General features: G+C 41.5%; 1 non-coding gene and 1 pseudogene across 1 annotated transcript; one reads left to right on the top strand and one right to left on the bottom strand.

Moving 5' to 3' along the window:
- Positions 1–832: 832 nt before the first annotated feature.
- LOC122092955 lies at positions 833–5,584 on the bottom strand (annotated as a pseudogene).
- A 70-nt stretch (positions 5,585–5,654) lies between these two features.
- On the top strand, positions 5,655–5,761 carry LOC122094565. The gene has a single exon (XR_006144880.1). It is a non-coding gene; the product is annotated as a small nucleolar RNA R71 (small nucleolar RNA).
- Positions 5,762–20,943: the final 15,182 nt, after the last annotated feature.

The raw sequence follows: 20,943 nt of genomic DNA, 5'->3' as shown, positions 1-20,943 counted from the left end.
AAACATCCTTATCTTAAGGTAAAACCACTTCTAAAGTAATATGGAACCAAGGACTAAGGTGTTTGAGTGTTTTTTTTACCAAATATGTTACTAAGGTATTGATGACATTTTCATATACTTTCCTGTTGTGTGGTTTTTTTTTTCTTTTCATAATGAACTCTATCCTACTCCACTATTGTTGGCTTGAATGACATAGTGGAGTAAACACTAGACACGCGAGATACTATGTAGCTTCGCTTTTTGCATATGTCCACATAGACAGTGATGCCAGAGTTCTTTCAGAAATTTCCTCCCTAAGAGTTTCAATCAAGACACTCTGCTTCCTGAGGCGCAATGTCTTGTCTTGTTCCCAGGAAATCAACTCCTATTCTTTCTTTCCTAACTTCATTTACAATTGTGTATTTGTCAACACATGCCAAATTAAAAAGGTCTCAACTCCAAATTAAGAGTACAAGGAACCCATAGACTTACATATGGTCCAACACCGTAAAACAAGGGTCTCTTATTTTTCAAAAGAGAGTCCCATCTCAAGAGATAGGCTTGTTTCTTTTTTCACAATAGGGTTTTTATGGATCAAGATGGGTACCTTAATCAAAACTATTACTTTCATACATCAAGCAACCGAATGGTATGATCATTAGCCAAAAACCAAAGTAGGACTTCATGCTTAGAAAGCTCAAAAACAAAAAGAAAAAAACAAACACAAACAAAGGAGAAAATAGAAAAATAATACACTGATTTCCCTTCCCCACACTTAAGTCATGCAATGTCCTCAATGCATGGAAATAATTTAAAGTAAGGACAATTCAAGGGGGCCATACCTGGGTAAAAGTCAGTCATCTGTGTAAAGAGGTTCATGCAGATCCATGACCTCTTCCAGAGTAGAAGATGGCAACTCAATGAAGGGTTTCAATCGTTGACCATTGACCTTTAAAATTGCACATATGATAGGGTTCAAAACCTCAACAGCACCATGACAAAAAACAGTCTGCACAATATAAGGACCATCCCAATGAGATCTCAACTTGCCTAGAAAAAAATGTAACCTAGCGTTATATAACAAAACATTGTTGCCAACTTGAAAAGATTTCCTAAGAATTTGTCTATCATGGAAGGCTTTGGTTTTGGCCTTATAAATGCGAGCACTATCATAGGTGTCATTCCTAATCTCCTCTAACTCTACTAGGTGGAGTTTCATATGCGCTCCAGTAGTAGGCAGATCAAAATTTAACTGTTTGATAGCCCAAAAAACCTTATGTTCTAACTCAACCGGTAAATGACATGCCTTCTCATACACCATACTATAGGGAGATTGATCCAAATTGATCTTATAAGTGTCCTATGCACCCACAAGGCATCCACCAATCGATTAGACCAATCCTTGCGATTGGGATTAATAGTTTTCTCTAAAATCTGCTTGATTTGGCTATTAGACACCTCCACTTGGCCACTTATTTGGGGGTGAGAAGGGGTAGCCAGCTTATGGGTGCACCCCTATCACTAATAATAGCATGTGGTGTACCAAAGCGGGAGAAAATGTACTCTTTCATAAACTTGACCACCACTTTGTGATCATTAGATTTACAATCAATGGCTACAATCCATTTGGAAACATAATCTATAGCTAATAAGATATATAAATTCCCAAAAGAATTAAGGAATGGTCCCATGAAATCAATACCCCACACATAAAAATTTTACCAACTATAATTGAGTTGGGGGGAATCATATTTCTCTTGGTCACATGTCCTAAAGATTGATAGGCCTTACAAGACTTGCAATACACAAAAGCATCCTTGAAGAGGCTAGGCCAATAGAATCCACACTGTAAAACTTTGGCCGCAGTCTTCTTCACACTAAAATGGCCTCCACATGCCTGATCATGACAAAAAGATAGAATGGAATGCTGCTCATGATCAGGAACACAACATTAGATAATCTGATCCAGACATGTCTTAAACAAATGAGGATCATCCCAGAAAAAAGTACTCAACTTGGGAATAAAACCTATACTTATCTTGGTTGGACCAATGGCGAGGTGTCACACAAACCAAATAGTTGACAATGTCAGCGAACCACAGTTCACTAGCGGCTGCTAACAACTGCTCATCAGGAAAGCTCTTGTTGACTATAGATTTACTAGTCAAAGAATTTGGCAGCCGAGATAGATGATCTGTAACCATATTCTCCGTTCCTTTCTTTTCTCGTATCTCAAGATCAAACTCTTGCGGCAACAAGACCCATCGAATGAGATGGGCTTTAGCATATTTGCTTTGTTACAAAGTATCTGATTGCTACATGGTCCATATAGATGATCACATGAGACCCAATCAAGTAGGGTCGGAACTTCTCTAAAGCAAATACAACAGCTAGGAATTCCTTCTCAGTAGTAGTAGTAGTGTAATTGAGCTGTGCATCATTTAGAGTCCTACTTGCATAATAAATCACTGTGGGCAATTTATTGAGTCTTTGTCCCAAAACGGCCCCTATATCAAAGTCAGACGTAGCACACATCAGCTCAAAGGGCTCAGTCCACACAGATGGTTGGATGATGGGTGTAGTGGTCAACTCTTTCTTCAAGTGCTCGAAACTCTCGAGACAATATTTAGAGAACTCAAAGGGTTGATCCTTAGCCAGTAGGTTAGTTAGAGGTCTAACTACTTTGCTAAAATCCTAAATGAATCTCCTGTAAAAGCCAGCATGCCCCAACATGGAACATATGTCCCTTACAAATTCTGGGGGGGGGGGTGGTAGATTGAAAATGAGGTCTACCTTGGCTTTGTCAACCATAATCCCATCTTTGGAAATTACATGACCTAGGACAATACCCTATTTCACCATGAAATGACATTTCTCCCAATTTAAGACCAAGTTCTTCTCCTACACCTCACTAATACCAATCAGAGATGGTGAAGGCAAACAGAGTAGGTGGATCCATGAATGGAAAAATCATCCATAAAGACCTCAAGAAATGTCTCCACCATATCAGAGAAGATACCCATCATACACTGCTGGAAAGTTGTAGGGACATTGCATAACCCAAATGGCATGTGCTGGTAAGCAAAAGTTCCGAATGGGCAAGTGAAAGTGATCTTATGTTGATCCTTAGGGGTAATTGGGATTTGGTTATAACCATAATAGCCATCTAAGAAACAATAATACTCGTGGCCAGCTAGATGCTCTAACATCTGATTAAGAAATAGCAAAGGAAAGTGATCCTTCCAAGTTACCACATTTAACCTACGGTCGTCAATGTAAACTCTCCATCCTGTTTGGATATGAGTTGGAATTAACTCATTATTGGCATTTTGAACTACAGTAATTCCAGATCTCTTTGGCACAACTTGAACTAGACTCACCCATTGACTGTCAGAAATGGGATAAATGATCCCATTATCCATCCACTTTAAAATTTCTTTTTGTATGGCTTCCTTCATCGCTGGGTTAGCTCTTCTATGGGGTTTTTTTGAAGGTTTGGATCCCTCAATGATATGAATATGATGTTGAACAATGGAAGAACTAATTCCTTTGATGTCAGCCATGGTCCATCCTATGGCTTCCTTATTTTTCGTTAAAAGCTTGATCAACTCCTCCTCTTGACTAGAAGTCAAATCAGAAGCAATAATAACTGGAAGAGTATGATCCTCTCCCAAAAAAGTATATTTAAGATTAGAAGGCAACTCCTTCAACTCAAGTTTAGGAGGCTCAACAATGGAGGGGTTGGACATTGAGGTAGACAAGGGTCCAATGGGCTCTATAGGTGGTTGGAGACTCCAAACCTTAGACATAATTTCCTCATCAAAATCACCCAATTGTTCCATGCACTCTTGAAATCTTGAATTGAAATCAATATCAAAATATGTCTAATGGAATCTGGGATTTCTGGAGCATATGAACTTCTTCTTCATCTAAATGAGGTTGCTTGCCTAACCTAAAGAAATTAAATTCCACTGAACTGTTGCCAAAGGAAAGCTCCATCAAACCATTCCTACAATTAATTAAGGCATTGCTGGTAGCAAGAAAAGGTCTACCAAAAATGATTGGGATTTGATCTCTAATGGAAGAGACAGGCTGGGTGTCTAAAACAATGAAATCAATAGGGAACAAGAATTCCCTAACTTTAATTAAGACATCCTCAACCATTCCTTTTGGAGTCTTGATAGATCTTTCTACTAGTTGAAGCGTGATAGTCGTCGGTTTTATCTCTCCCAATGCCAATTGTTGGTAAATAGAGTAGGCAATAGATTGACACTTGCACCTAAATCAAGAAGAGCGTGGTCAATCTTGGTGTTACCAATAACACAAGAGACTATTGGACACCTAGGGTCCCTATATTTAGCCACCATTGGTTGAGCCAAGATGGAGCTAATATTTGCAGCCAAGAAAGCTTTCTTGGGCACATTTATAGTCCGCTTATGAGTGCATATATCTTTAAGGACTTTAGCATAAGGGGCTACCTGGGATATTGAATCCAACAAGGGGATGTTGACCTACACCTTCTTATAGATATTAAGAATTTTATCATAGGCAACATTTTTCTTGTTGTTTACTAGTCTTTTAGGGAATGGGGCTTTAGGGACATAGACTCGTTCAGGTGTTTCTTCTCTAACAACTTCAGGTTCATCAGACAAACCTGGGAAAGGAAGTTGAGTGCTAACCTCATCAGAAGAGTCCTTGGGATTATCAGGTAGAATGGGTACACAATCATCCCTTTTGTATTCACGACCACTCCTTAAGGCATAAATGGAATTATGACGATTGGAGGGCTCTTGTTGTGGACTCTTTTGAATTGAATTCAACTAATTTGGGGTTGGTTGATGATTCATATTCACATTCCTAGGATTTGGTTTAGGCTGACTAGGCATCTTTCCTTTTTCCCTTTCATGCAAAACATTAGCAAGTTGGGAGATTTGCTTCTCCATGTTATGTTGGCTAGTCATGAAAGTACTCATGAGAAGTTCCATGCTTTTCTCTAAAAAAGAAAGCCTAGCCGAATCACCACCTTCTGTAATGAATCCTGGAGGTTGATTTGCAGGAGGTGGTGGAATAGCAGATTGAGTGGGGATCCTAAAATTGTGCTGATTGGGGGGCATGTTCTTTTGATTGGCTTGTTGGGGAATAAACTGTCCTTGACTCTGGGTTGAAAATTAGGGCCTGCTTGATTATTGGTTTAATTCCAAGAGATGTTAGGATGGTTCCTCCATCTTGGTTTATAGGTCTGACTATAAGGGTTGTTTTGGGACATGGAATTCACATTTTCAGGACCTACACTCAAACCATTGACACTAGAAATATTAGGGCACTTCTCCATCATATGCGTGGGAGACTGGCACCAACTACACATAGGCACAGAATGATTTATTTGGTTCAGTTGGGTAGGTCCTTTGACTACTATGGCTTCGAGTCTCTTGATAAGATTCTCAAGTTGCGCCTCTTTGGCCACAACACCTTCTACTAGGTAACCCTTATTTGTCCTCTCAATTTCTTGAGTAGACTCCCACTCTCTGGTTTTCTCAGTTAATTCAAACAAAAAGTTCCAAGTGTCGTCTTCATCTATAAAAGATGTAAAACCTTTGGGGCTCATAGACCCCAAAAATTACTTGATCTGATAATCAATACCCTCATAAATGATTTGACAAAATTTCCATGTATCAATTCCATGGTGAGGGCATTCTTGAAGGTGGTCCTTAAATCTCTCCATAAATTTGGAGAATGACTCACTAGGTTTTTGCCTAAATTGAAGAATGTCACTCCTGAATTTATTGGTTTTATGCAAATGAAAGAACTTTTTCAGGAAGACTATAGTAAATCCATCCCGTGCGGTAATGGAATTGGTAGGCAGACCATAGAGCCATTTCTTAGCTTGGTCCTTGAGCACAAAAGTTATGAACCTTAATTTACAGCATCATCAGTCAACTGTTGGACCTTAATGAGAATGCAAACCTCCTCCAATTCCCTAAGGAATAGATATGCATCCTCAAAGGGTAGCCCATGGAAGTGGGGCAACATAGTGATGTACTGAGATTTAAGCTCAAAATTATTGCCCTGGGCTTGTGGTAGAACTATGCAAGAAGGTTGGGCTGCTCTAGCAGGGTAGAACCTATCTTTTAGAGATTTAGGTAGACGTTTTGGTTGTTGGTCTCCCATATTGAAAGGTATTAATGAGAGTATAAGTATAGGGTCACTACTTGTTGGATCTCTTCTTTCTAACCTATTCTCAGTATTGCATACCCACCTAGAACTCATGCAATAGAATACTACCCACAACTAGAATAAGAGAAGCACAAAAGAAAAAAATATTTTTTGAATTTTTTTTACTTTTTGGGAGCTTACTGGCAGGGATCCGGGGATGCTCAATTCCTGAGGTACTGCTACAGGGCAAAACCTGTCTTGATCATATTGTGAGGCTTGGTGACCTCCACCGATACAACAATTATTGCAAGTTGTTATTCTTAGGAATTCAATAAATAATGAAAGAAAAAGAAAACAAAACACTCCAATCTACCAAAAGAAAGCGAAAAATAACATGGAACTGTCTCCCCGGCAATGGCACCAAAAACTTGTTTGAGATTTAAATGTAACAGCAAGCGTATGGATCAATGTAGCTAACAGGTCGAACACAAGGAGAGCAGCCACTTTATTTATGGTTTTTTTGGTAATGCAAAAGTGCACAGATTAATTAGGGTGATCTATTTCTAACTACCGCTCTAACACAAATGCATCTAAAAATGTCCTAACCAACACATCTGGGGAAATTGGAATTGCAATTGAAATTAAAAACCTAACCATTTGTCATCTAAGAATTTAAATACTCAAACCACACAATTAAAAAGAAAATAACTAAAAGTAAAAGTGTTGAAATAGAAAGTGTTGAAAAGTAAATAAAAGTGCAAATAAAGGGGACAAAGCCAGAGGGAAGCACACAAGTAGGTTTCTCTACTTAGCCCAAGGGATGCACCATAAATAATATGAGCTTTCTTACATGGCCTGAGAGTAACTCTTACAAGGGCTGCTCTACTTAGTTTTAGGGGTAGGGAGGCAAAGTAAATGATTGAAAGTAAATAACTAAAAGTAAAGGCAATAAAATGATGATTCTATGGATAGAGAGGGCCAAAGCCAATGCATAATCTAGCCATGAACCTTGGGAGAAAGGGAAAGCAATAATGTAAATTGAAAATTTAAAACCTAATTTAAGAATGATGGGTAGCAAGAAGAAGGAATGAGATGGGAGTGAGAAAACTTATGTAGAAGCCTACCTACCTGAACTTTAATACTTGAACTGAAAACTTGATAGATTTGGGATACTACCAGCCCTAAAAACCAGATCTGGAATAAATCAAATCTAAAATTGCTAGGCCTGGAGACAAAAATCTAGAAAAGAAAAATTAAACTTGAAAGAGATGCTTTACAACTTATTCTTGTCACCTAGAACTAAGCCTAGAACTAGAAATTGAAAATTACAACTTCAATACCATAAACAATAAAATAAAAAAACTAAATCAAAACAAAAATGCTTGCATTAATAAAATAAAAAGCAATTACAAAAGTGCATAATACAAAAACTAAAAAGAACTAGAGAAGACAAACTAGAAGAAAACCTTAAGAAAAAGAGAAGCGCCCCTTCCTTGTGTTGATTCTATTATATAGAGAATGGGGGAGAGAACCCATCGATTTTAGCTTCTAAAAAAATATATGATTTTTTATATCTTGTTGATGAGGTGGAGGAGAGAGAAGAAAGAAATGGAAAAAACGTATGGAGAGAGATTCTCCCACGATTTATCTTGCCTTTCTTCCCTACTTTTTCTCTTTTATTTCCTTCTTTTTCTCTCTCTCTCTTCAAACTTGTCCACAAACCCCCCCTTTGGACGATTTTTCTTGCTTTTCTTTAACCAATCTTTTAATTTAATGGAAAATCTCATCCATGCCCTTAGTGCTTTAAGTAGGTGGAAAATAGGAGAGAGAAAATCTTCACAAAATCTCCAAAAAGAGAGAATCTCTTAAAGTGGAAGAGAGAGAGTGTTCAATGCCCCATGTGGGTCCCTCCATCTTGTTGGCATCTAGAATATTCCCTTGGGACAACTGTAGAAGGCTGGCCTGCATCTTGGTTTTGTTCTGGTCCATTATTCTTTTTCTGGCCCGAAAAGAATAATCGCTTGTACGGTTATCCAAATGAATGTGTACTTTTAATGCAACACATCCATCTTGCTCAAAATTGTGTCCTTTTCGTAGCCAAGAAAAGAAACTCGACCTCTTTAGGTGTAAAATTAGAGATATGGCACCCGATAGTCCGTAAGACCTTTAAAATACAAAACTTGCAAAAAGAGAGTAAAACCCAAGGTAGCTCCATTCTAAGTATCAAAAAATGCATGTTTTATGGCCTAGATTTCACACATAAATGTACTCATCAAGCATCATGCTCTGATACCAAGCTGTCACACCCTACCTCTACTTCGGTGTCAAACTTGTGACTAGAACCTACCACACTTTTAGGATCTCTAAAGTAGTACGTTACCTCACAATCCACAACCAAAACCAATTCGAAAATCATACAACAAAAATAATATCATAGATATTGGATTGTAAGAACTGGGGAGAATCTAATTATTATATTATAATAAAAAAATGACCTCCAGTTCAAGTGTTAAGATATACAGTATAATATCCATAAAATTTAATACCCAAAAGTATAAAAGAAATGATGGCAGCAACAAGTCTTTGATCTCGGTGCACTATAGGCACAAGTATCACAAGCACAATCTCTGTTGTGCTTCTCAGTTTTTGGAGTCCATAGTCCTCACCATACTCAACCATGGAGGAGGACGTATTGATACCCATTTGCACCACCATACCCGCATAATCATCTAAAAGCAACATGCACGTGATATGAGCTCCAACTAGCTCAGTGAGGGATGGGTTTTTATGAAAGTAAACACAAATAAGCCATGTTGCGAGATGATGCAGTTCATTTTATTATTAACCACCTAACATATAACTAAGTTAGGTTAATGCTACTGCAACACATTAGGCAGTATCCTTAGTCCTAAAATCACCGCGGTCACCCAGTAATACAAACCCTAGTCCTAGATAAGAGCCTATTAGTCCAGAAAGTGCTATTGGTCACCCAGCAAACCCCTGATAACCCCATTTTGGTAGCGTAGACACCCAATTTTGTGACCCTCCCCTGGCTATAATGACTTATGGAGTGTGGACACGGGCTCTGCTTTCGATCAACAGAGAAGATGACTTTCTACGGTGGTCCAGGCTAAAAAACCCCCCCTCACACCCAAACCCAGACTTAGAACTTGGGGAAAGGGGTCTGATTATGGCATGACATATATGGATAAATAAGTCTAAATGACCGTATAGATGGGTAGTGCTTAGAACCACAATTCCCATAATATATGGTATAGCAAAGTCGGACAATTGGATCTCCTGTAATCCCCTCCAGAAGATAAAATTCTTGTAGACAGCCAGATTAGAATGTTCCAAGAATATTCCCTTATGGACCCATGGAGAAACTTTATAAGGCCACGAGCCTCGTGGTCCCCATGCCAAAACTTTGTAAGACCACGAAGCCCGTGGCCCTGTGAACAACCCTCAGCCAATGGGTGACCAGATTTGGCAAGACCACAGATTTCCCCCCTTGGGATCCAGAAATCTAAAAATAGGGCACTATCCACTCATTCCAAAGCACTCTTGGTTGGTATACCTACCCCCCTCCCTTGGGTGAGTTATCCCTTTGCTAGCCTTTGCCCTTGTTAGCCTAGTCCCTAGTTAGCCATTGTTAGCCCAGTCTCTAGTTAGCCCTTGATAGCCCAATCCCTTTTTAGTCCTTGCAAGCCTAGTCCCTTGTTAGCCCTTGCAAGCCTAGTCCCTTATCAGTCTTCCCTAGCCGAAGCTCTGCTGAAGTCTCAGTCCCAGAATTAGTCTTCCCTAGCCGAAGCTCTACCGAAGTCTTAGTTAAAGAACTAGCATTCCCTAGGCAAAATTCTACCAAAGTCTCAGTCTAGGAAATAGCCTTCCCTAGCCAAAGCTCTGCCGAAGTCTTAGTCAAAGAACTAGCCTTCCCAAGCCGAAGCTCTGCCGAAGTTCTAGTCGACTAGCTAGTCCTCACAAATCAAACCTCTGTCTGAGCATCCAAAGAACCACTGAAGTCAGAACATCTGAAGAAAGGAAATTAGAGGCTTTCCACTGAGACGAGAGAATCAAGAAACAACTTGCATCCATTTCAGAAGGGTCATACCCCCCTTGACCTGAAATAGGGGTCGAACTCAGGTATAATTGTAGACTCCCAATTTTATCACCCTCCCTCAGCTATGATGAAATGTGGATCTTGGATGCGACTTCCAGCATCCGATCAATAGAGATGATGATGGAAACACTCCCCTACCTGAAACCCTAGAAACCCTCACGTGAGAGAGAAGAGGGTCCAATTTTGACTTTTTATATATGAAGGAATCTGGTAAAGATGACCATAGGGATGGATAGTGCTGCTACGTGCTGGCTATTGCCCATGGTTGCTACCCATGTTTGCTACCCAGCCCATGCCCCCTCTGGCCATAACCTGCACTGCAGCTGACCATGACCCGTGCCCCCTCTGGCCATAGCTTGTGCCCCCGCTGGGCATGACTCGCGTCCCCTTTGGCCATGACTCATGCCCCCTCTGGCCATAGCCTACGGCCCCGTTGGCTGTAGTCCATGCCCACAGGCTACTGCCAACACCCTTGCTGGCTGTAGCTGTTTGAGATTTAAAATGTAACCGCAAGCGTACGGATCAGTGTAGCTACGGTTCGAACACAGGGAGAGCAGCCACTTTATTTTTTATTTCTTTTAATAATGCGAAAGTGAACTGATTAATGGTTGTGATCTAATTCTAATTACCGTCCTAAAAATAACGTCCTAACCATTCGTCATCTAAGAATTTAAAGACGCAAGCCACGCAATTAAAATTAAATAAATAAATAACTGAAAATAAACAACCCATGCAATTAAAAATAAATAAATAAATAAAGAAAAAAAAATGCTGAAATAAAAATAAAGTAAAAGAAAGGGGATAAAGCTAGAGAGAGACTCACAAATAGGTTTCTCTACTTAGCCCGAGGGATGCATCATAATATGAGCTTCCCTACTTGACCAGAGAGTCACTCTTACAAGGGTTTCTCTACTTGGCTTTAGGGAAAGGGAGACAATTAAAATAAAAGCAATAAATTGATGGTTCTATGGCTAGGAGGGGCAAAACCAACACATACACTGGCCATGAACCTTGGGGGAAAGGAATAACAATAATGTAACGACTGAAAATAAAAATCCTAAATTAAGAAAGAAAGGGTAGTCAGAAGAGGGAATGAGAGGGGGGAGAGAAGACTACTGAAGGAGCCTACTTACTTGAATCAATGCTTGAACTTGAAAAAAAATTGCTCCACGGCTCGTGATCTTGTCACCTAGATCTAAGCCTAGAACTATAACTTAAAAAATTACAACTCAATTGCATAAATCATAAACATAAAAAGAACTGAATAAAAATAAAAGAGTGCTTGCATTAATTGACATAAAAAAAAAAACTATTACAAAAGTGATTAAAGCAAAAATAGAGAAGAACTAAAACCAAAGAGTGAGAGAGGGAGAGAGAGAGCAACTAAAAAAAAACTAGAAGAAGAATGAATTGTCTCTCCTCCTTTTACATGAGTTGTATTTATAGGGAATGGGGAGGTAGAGTAACAATTTTCTCTTTCCTAAAAGAGAGAAACCCACAATTGATTGTGAGATCTTTTGAGTCCAAAAGTGCTAAGGTGGAGGAGAGAGAAGAGAGAAATAAATTTCCTATAATTTTTTTTTTGCTTATTTTCTTTCCTTTTTTTTTTCCTAATTTATTTTTCTTCTTTTTCTCTCTCCTAGGGATGATTTTCTTCTTCTTTGTGTGATTTAGACAATATTTGGTGATGAGGTGGAGGAGAGAGAAGATTTGGACAATCTTTGGTTCTCCCCTTTTTTTCTCTTTCCTTCTTTTTTCTTCTCTTCTTGCTTCCACGATTTTCCTTGCTTCTAATTTGATGTGAAAATCCCTTCCATGCCCTTAGTGCTTTAAGTGAGTGAAAAGCAGGAAATCTTCAACAAAATTCTCTAAAAAAAACAACCATGAGATTCGAACTTGAGACCTCTTGGTGAGCAAGGGGAATTTTGTACACCATAGCTCACCAACTACACTAGGTAGTTGCTGTTACCAAAAAAAAATCTTTAATCACTTAAGGATGTGGTCCATCGATCCTTGTTGGCATTTGGAGTATTCCTTGTACCTCTGGGACAATTGCAAACGGGCTGATTCTGCATCTCGGTTCAGTTCTGATCCATTATTCTTTTTCTGACCCGAAAAGAATAATCATTTGTACAGGTGACCAAACGAATATGTACTTTTAATTGAACACATCCATCTTGCTCAGAATTTTGTCCTCTTCGCAACCATGAAAAGAAATAGGACCTCTTTACGTGTAAAATTGAAGATATAGCGCCCGATAGTCCTTAAGGCCTTGAAAATATAAAACCTGCAAAAAGAGAGTAAAACCCAAGGTAGCTCCATTCTAAATATGTAAAATGCATGTTTTACTACCATAGATTTCACACATAAATGTGCTCATCAGAATTCCCCCACACTTAGACTTTGTTAGTGCTCGAGCAAAACAAAAAGAAAAAGAATAAAGATAAAAAACCTAACTCACTTTCGTAGGAATCACGGTTGCACTTAGCATGTGCAACAAGCCTTTAAACCCCTAGGTCACCCCTAGTGGACGAGTTGTGTCTCGTGGGTGTTTACAATGAATATACACCCAAAATTCAGAATAAACAAATCCCAACTTTGGCTAAAGGTAAGGCTCATACCGATCCAGAGCAAAGATAATTTCTCTTACAAGGGACCCCCACACTTGAACTTTTATTACCCTTTATCAATTCCAGGCACTAGCACATTTCTTAATTTGGAACTCACCTCGTCTCTTCCAAAACATCCTTATCTTAAGGCAAAACCACTTGTGAAGAAATAGGGAACCAATGACTAAGGCGTTGGAGTGTTTTTGACCAAACATGTTACCAAGCAATAATGACATTTGCACATTTTTTTTTTTAAATAAACTCTATTCTACTCCACTACTTTTGGCCTGAATGACATGGTGGAGCAAACACCAGACACCCAAGTTACTATGTAGCTTCGCTTTTTGCATATGTCTACAAAGGCAGTGATGCTAGAGTTACTTCAGAAGTTTCCTCCCAAGGAATTTCGATCAAGACACCACGCTTCCTGAGGCGCAATGCCCTGTCTAGTTCCAAGGGAATCAACTCTTATTCTTCTTTATACCAGATTTCACATTTCATTTAAAATTGTGCATTTGTTAACCCATGCCAAATTAAAAAGAAGGCCTCAACTCCAAATCAAAAGTTCAAGGAACCCACAGACTTACATATGGTCCATCACCATAAAACAGGGGTCTCTTATTTTTCAAAAGAAAGTCCCATCTCAAGACACATGCTTGTTTCTTTCTTCTCAACAGGGTTTTTATACGTTAAAAATGGGTACCTTAATCAAAAATTTTATTTTCATACATCAAGCAACCGAATGGTATGATCATTAGCCAAAAGCCAAAGTGGGATTTCATCCTTAGCAAGCTCAAAAAAAATAAAAAGAAAAACAAACAGAACAAAGTGAAAAAAATAAAAATAAAAACTGGTTTCCCTCCCCCACACTTAAGTCATGCAATGTCCTCAATGCATGGAAAGAATTAAAAACAAAGATAATGCAAGGGGGTCATACCTGAATAACAGTTAGTCATCAGTGTAAAGAGGTTCATGAAGATCCATGACCTCTTCACTACTAGTATTAGGAAACTCGAGGAACGGTTTCAAACGCTGACCATTAACCTTCGAAATTACCCTTGTTCCTGGGTTCAAAATCTCCACAGCCCCATGAGGATATACATTATGGACAATAAATGGGCCATCCCATCGGGATCTAAGTTTACCAGGAAAAAGATGTAATCGAGAGTTGTACAATAAGACCTTATCACCAATTGTAAAAGATTTACGCAGAATGTGTTTATCATGGAAAGCTTTGGTCTTTTCCTTGTAAATCTTAGAACTTTCATAGGCATCATTCCTAAGTTCCTCCAACTCAGATAGTTGGAGCCTACGGTGAATTCCCGCATCAGACAAATCAAAGTTGAGCTTCTTGATGGCCCAAAAGGCCATATGCTCCAACTCAACTGGTAAGTGACAAGCTTTCCCATACACCAAACGGTAGGGAGATTGTCACACCCCGTTCGCACTGAACCGGAGCGGTGACCGAGTTAACACCGGTTAACCCAAACCTACCAGGATCATCAGACACTGTATTCCACCACAGCATACACACACTAACATCAACTCATCAAATCAGCAGAAGACTAAGTTTTACCTGTAATAATTCCCATATACCTGATACCCAAATGGCGATACCATAATTATATACATTTGGGCCCGAAGGCATGATATATATACACAAAAAGAATAAAGTTTGAATATCAATTATATACAGGAAATTATCAAAAACATCAGAGTACACAGCCCGGCATCGGTATCAAGGCTGGAGCTCAGCTCGGCCTCAGAACCGCTGCCTCGCAACACAGCTCTCACACGCGCAGTCTATGCCGTGCTCAAACTCCTCAGGGGTCCACCAGTCCTCCTCAGGGAACTCGACGGTGGGACCCACCCCCTGCTCCTCAGATGCATGACCTGCAAAATCATCTAAAAAAAGGGTGTACACGTGGAATGAGCTCACTAGCTCAGTAAGTAGAGAGGTGGACCACACACAACAGTCCACACATCACAACACATCATATGCACTACATGCCATGCAAATCATTTTAGATCACATACACCTAATCAACATTACTAAGTCTTTGGTTTTAGTGCTACTACAACCACAGTGCGCGTATACTCCGGGTACGAGCCGCGAACTCCCTCCCGCGATACGCCCATAGGGCTGTTGGAGAAGGCCCACCGTGAGTACTCGGAAAAATAAAGACAATGCCGTCCACCGGCTCTCAACAGAAATGTAAATAAATTAAATGACAGTGCTGACTCCAGCAATTTAAAAGCAGTACGATTGGCCCTCTTGAAATACCACCGGGGTTGCCGGCTGTCCTACACGACTCGCCGGGCGTAATGCCTAACCGCCACAGTGTCCGACAACCGCGACCCCTGCTTCCCCCCAAATGGCAACCCAACACCTCAACCCCTGTTGGGAAGGGTCGTAGCACGGGATGGTGAGAATCCTAATACCGCATGCTCCTATATGCAGTACGACTGCATAGTGCCACCGTGTCCCATACCACGGGCCACCAATGCATTCGTTTCCAAGCCGACAACGGCACCTAGTCTATCAAGGCATTATGCAACATGATGTACACATTCAACATATAACATCACATTCAATTTGCATTTGAAAAGTAAACATAGCATATATGCACATCAATGAGTGAAATGACTAATCTATATAGCGCATTCATGATGACATGACTAAATTAGATATAGTTATATGAATGCCAAACAAATGCCTTGAAACAAGGCCAAACGTCCTCTCTCCACTTACTTGTAGCGTACAAGAAGTCTCGTTCGGTACGGGCGAGATCCGGAGCGAATCGGGTATGATTTGGTGAACCTAACATAATTGAGCGGGGTTAGTACTTCACCATTTTAGAATCAAAATTAATGAAATCCGACTTCAAAATCGTGTTTAGAACGTCGAAAGAAGGTCACACGTCCGATTTGGGCTCAATCGGACCCCCGGATCACCTTCGGGGCCACACAGGGGGGTCGGACAGGTGGGCAGCCTACCCACCGGTCCAACCCGCCGGTTTGGGACCGGCGGGTAGGGACCCGCCGGTAGGACCCGCCGGTCCTACCCGCCGGTTAGGCCAGGGACCCCCCTGGCCTCTCAGGTGGGTGACTCAGGCGGGTCGTCTACCCACCGGTTGCACCCGCCGGTTTTGGCGGAAAAACCCCAGTTTCTTCTCCACTTCCTCCATTCCTTGGGGATCCAAATAGGGCTTTTCCCAACCCATTCTTCACACCTTTAAAGTCCTATTGGATGGTTCAAGCTTAGATCTAAGTTAGATTTAAGTAAGGGGAACCATCATACCTTCTTTGCTCAAGTATGGCTTCAAACCCTCCAAATCACTTCCAACTCACAATGCTCCTTCTACCTTGTCAATATCTCTTCAAATCCTTCAAGATCAACACATAAATCATCTATTTAACCTTAGATTCGTCATTTCAAAGGGTGTTTACAAGATCTTAAGAAACCATACTCGAATCAAGGGTTTAAAGCGTGGGTATGGTTAATGTTCATGAAACCCAACTTTTCTTACCTCCAACTGTAGATCTCGAGTTGAAGATTACTCTCCCGGCACCGGAATGGCAAGATCGAGCTTCGGCGCCGCTGAAATCCTCCCTTTCTTCCTCTTCCTTTCTTCTTCCCCTTCTTTTTCTCTCTCCTCTTTACTTTTCTCACCAAACGTACGAGGGCAATAAATGGAAAGAAAAGAAGTCATAAAGCTTTATATACTATTCCTGCTTAAGTGAATAGTGATGGATGGGTCACTCAGGTGGGTGGGTGTACCCACCTGACATACCCATCCGAGAGTCAAAACTTGGGATTTTGACCGGGCTCGGACCTCGGCTCAAACCCCACCCCAGGCATACATTGTAGCCTCCGTATATATCTTAAAGTACAGATATAATACCTGTTTTATCCGTACATAGCCTTATGGTAGGTGCACGTACACGGTTTGGGTACTCCCGTCTCTTCTGGCACTGGCTCAGACTTGTCGGGCCAGCCGGTGTTTAAGGTCACCCGTGCCATCATAGCCCATAAGGAACCCGCTCTAACATCCTCTGGCTCGGTTCCTACATGGTTAAACCGGTTCAACCATGAAATCAGACCGGGTTTAAGAAGCGGGATATTACATTACCCCCCCTTATGAAAAATTTCGTCCTCGAAATTGCGTACCTGGTTGATCAAAAAGATGAGGGTACTTGGCTCGCATTTCTTCTTCTACCTCCCAAGATGCTTCTTCAAGTGAATGATCAGCCCATCGCACCTTTACATAGGAAATGGAGCGGTTACGAAGGGTTTTCACCTTACGGTCCAAAATTTCAGCTGGCTGTTCTGTGCAGGTCATATCAGCTTCCAGGTACCCTGGTTCCACGGGTAGTACATGAGATGAATCATGCACGTACTTCTTCAGCATGGATACATGGAATACATTGTGAACATTTCCAAGTGAAGGTGGCAGGGCAAGCATGTAGGCTACTGAGCCCACCCGGGACAAGATCTCAAATGGCCCCATGTATCTTGGGCTCAGCTTCCCCTTTCTGTGAAACCTTTACAAACCTTTAGTAGGAGAGATCTTGAGAAATACCTTTTCTCCTGGCTGAAATTCAATCTCCTTCCTGCGGGTGTCTGCATAGCTCTTTTGACGGGACTGAGCTGCTTTGATCCGTTCTCTAATAACGTCGACTTTGTCACAAGTCATCTGGATCATCTCAGGTCCTAACATTCGACGTTCACCTACCTCATCCCAATACAAAGGAGTTCTGCACTTTCTGCCATATAACGCCTCATATGGAGCCATCCCAATTGTAGCTTGGTAACTATTATTATATGCAAACTCCATAAGAGGTATATATTCTTCCCAGCTGCCACCCATCTCCATTGCACACGCCCTGAGCATGTCTTCCAATATCTGTATGGTTCGCTCCGACTGACCGTCCGTCTGTGGGTGAAAAGCTGTACTCAAGTTCAGTTGCGATCCCAAGGCACGCTGTAAGCTTTTCCAAAATCTGGAAGTGAACCTTGGGTCCCTATCTGAAACAATGCTCACTGGCACTCCATGTAAACGCACTATGTTGTCCATGTAAAGTTGTGCTAGTTTGGCCATGGAGAACTTGGTCTTGATAGGAATGAAATGAGCAGTCTTGGTAAGCCGATCCACAATCACCCATATCGCATCCATTCCCTTAGGTGTACCTGGTAGTCCGGTGACGAAGTCCATTGTAATCCTTTCCCACTTCCATTCTGGTACTGGGAGTGGCTGAAGGGTACCGTAAGGTCGATGCCTCTCAGCTTTCACCTTCTGGCAGGTAAGACAAGTCGCCACATACAAGGCTATGGTGATTTTCATGCTTGGCCACCAGTAACTCTGTTTGAGGTCTTTGTACATTTTGGTACTTCCTGGGTGGAGTGAGTACTCGGAGCTATGTGCTTCTCTCACGATTTTGTCCTGTATATCCAAGTCATCGGGTACACACAATCTGTCTCGAAACATCAATGCCCCGTCACTGGCTAAAGTAAAATCTGGGTCATTCATTGTTTGGTCTTGAACCTTAACTCTGATCCGCTGCAATTCAGGATCCAAGGGTTGCTTCATTATCACCTCTTGCCTAATTGCCGGATGCACCTGTAGGGCCGATAAGGATACCGTCAACCACTTAAGGTTTTCTGGTTAAGGTTCAAGCTCTAAGGTTGCCCCTTCATACAAGAGGGTTTCATCCATTAGCATCGCCTCCTGCACAAGCGGTGAGCTGACTGCTAAGTATGAGAGCGACACCGTCTGTGTCTTCCGACTTAATGCATCTGCCACTACATTAGCCTTGCCGGGATGATACTGAATATCACAGTCATAATCCTTCATGAGTTCAAGCCATCTTCTCTGTCTCATATTCAAATCCTTCTGGGTGAAGAAGTATTTCAGGCTCTTGTGGTCGCTGTATATCTCACACCTCTCTCCATACAAATAGTGTCGCCAGATCTTAAGGGCAAAAATGACTGCCGCTAGTTCCAAGTCATGAGTGGGGTAATTCTTCTCATATTCCCTTAGTTGTCGAGATGCATATGCTATTACCTTCCCACGTTGCATGAGAACACAACCCAACCCAACTTTGGAAGCATCGGTATAGACCGTCATCCCACCTGTGCCTTCAGGAATAGTCAGCACAGGGGCAGTCACCAACTTTTCTTTCAATTCCTGGAAGCTCTTCTCACACTCTTCTGCCCAGTCGAATTTCACACCCTTTTTAGTCAACTTGGTCATTGGTGCTGAGATCCGAGCAAAATTCTCGATGAAACGCCGGTAGTATCCAGCCAAACCCAGGAAGCTTCTAATTTCAGTAACATTCTTGGGAATTTCCCATTCCACTACTGCTTTTACCTTAGCAGGATCTACTTCGATTCCAGCTTTAGACACTACGTGCCCCAGGAATCCAACTTGTTCAAGCCAAAATTCACACTTGCTGTACTTGGCAAACAACTGTTGATCTCTCAACCTCTGTAACACCATTCTCAAGTGTTGAGTGTGCTCCTCTTCGGTCTTGGAGTAGATCAGGATATCGTCAATAAAAACAATTACCCATTTGTCGAGCACATCCTGAAATACTCGATTCATTAGATCCATAAATGCTGCCGGCGCATTGGTTAACCCAAAGGACAACACTAGGAATTCATAATGGCCGTATCGAGTCCTAAATGTTGTTTTGGGTATATCACTACTCTTTATCTTGAGCTGATAATAGCCGGACCGAAGGTCTATCTTTGAAAATACTCTGGCTCCCTGCAACTGATCAAATAAATCATCAATGCGTGGCAATGGATACCGGTTCTTAATGGTTAGCTTATTCAACTCCCGGTAATCTATGCACATACGCAAACTACCATCCTTCTTCTTGACAAACAACACCGGGGCACCCCAAGGTGAAACACTTGGGCGAATAAACCCCTTTTCCAATAGTTCCTGTAACTGCATCTGCAACTCCTTTAATTCAGCTGGTGCCATCCTATATGGAGCCTTTGATACTGGAGCTGCTCCAGGAATCAAGTCTATGGCAAACTCCAACTCTCTGTCAGGTGGTAAATGCATCAGATCATCTGGGAAAACATCGGGAAACTCTTTAACCACCTTTACTTCTTCTAGAGGTGTAACTCTTGCATCAACATCGAGTACCGAGGCTATGTAACCCTGACATCCACTTTCTAGTAACTTTACCGCTTGAAGAGCGGAGACCAGAACCTTCCGCACTCTTTTCATGGTATCTGCTCGGTATACCCACTCTTTCCCTTCGTCATCTGTTACCTTAATCAGCTTTTCCGCACAGATCACATTAGCTCGGTGAGCCGACAGCCAATCCATACCCAATATAGCATCAAAATTCTGCATATTGAACTTAATGAGTTGCGCATCAAAGTTCTTCCCACTAATCTCCACCGGGCACGGCCCATACACTTCCTTCAACTGTGCAACTTTACCAGTAGGCATACTAACAATCATTCCATGGTCTAGGATTTTGGGTGACATCCCAAGCTTCCCCACAAATCTCTTAGATGCGAAGGAATGGGTAGCGCCTGAATCAAATAAAACATAGGCTGGTATGCCCGATATGGGTAGGATACCTAATATAACAATGCATATAATTTCAGCAGGTCATCCACATTAATCATAATGAACTTCTTAATTTAAAATGTACCTGCCACGACTTCTGTACTAGCCTCAGCTTCCTCGGCTGATAGGGCATACATCCTTCCCTGCGGTTGACTGCCTCGAGGTAAGGGAGGTCGATACGCAGAGGGCTGACTGGAGGGCAAGGCTGGTCGGGCCCGACAGTCTTTCGCATAATGCCCATAGGAATGGCAGTTGAAGCAACGAATCTGAGACGTCGGAACTGGAGCGGGGCCCCTCTGCACTTGACCCGATGCAGACGAAGGTCGAGGTGGCCTTGAAGCTGTAGGTGCCACACTAGTGTTCGGGCGAAAGGAAGTAGAACCCGAACCACCAACTGGCCTAGGAGGATAGCCAGATGGCCTATAGGGCTGCCTATACATAGGCCCCGAACTATATGATCCACGGTATGCCTTGGAGGAATTTTCCC

This window comes from Macadamia integrifolia, chromosome 11 (assembly GCF_013358625.1).
Source record: "Macadamia integrifolia cultivar HAES 741 chromosome 11, SCU_Mint_v3, whole genome shotgun sequence".
NCBI lineage: Eukaryota > Viridiplantae > Streptophyta > Magnoliopsida > Proteales > Proteaceae > Macadamia > Macadamia integrifolia.
This window is presented reverse-complemented; position numbering and strand designations above follow the sequence as displayed.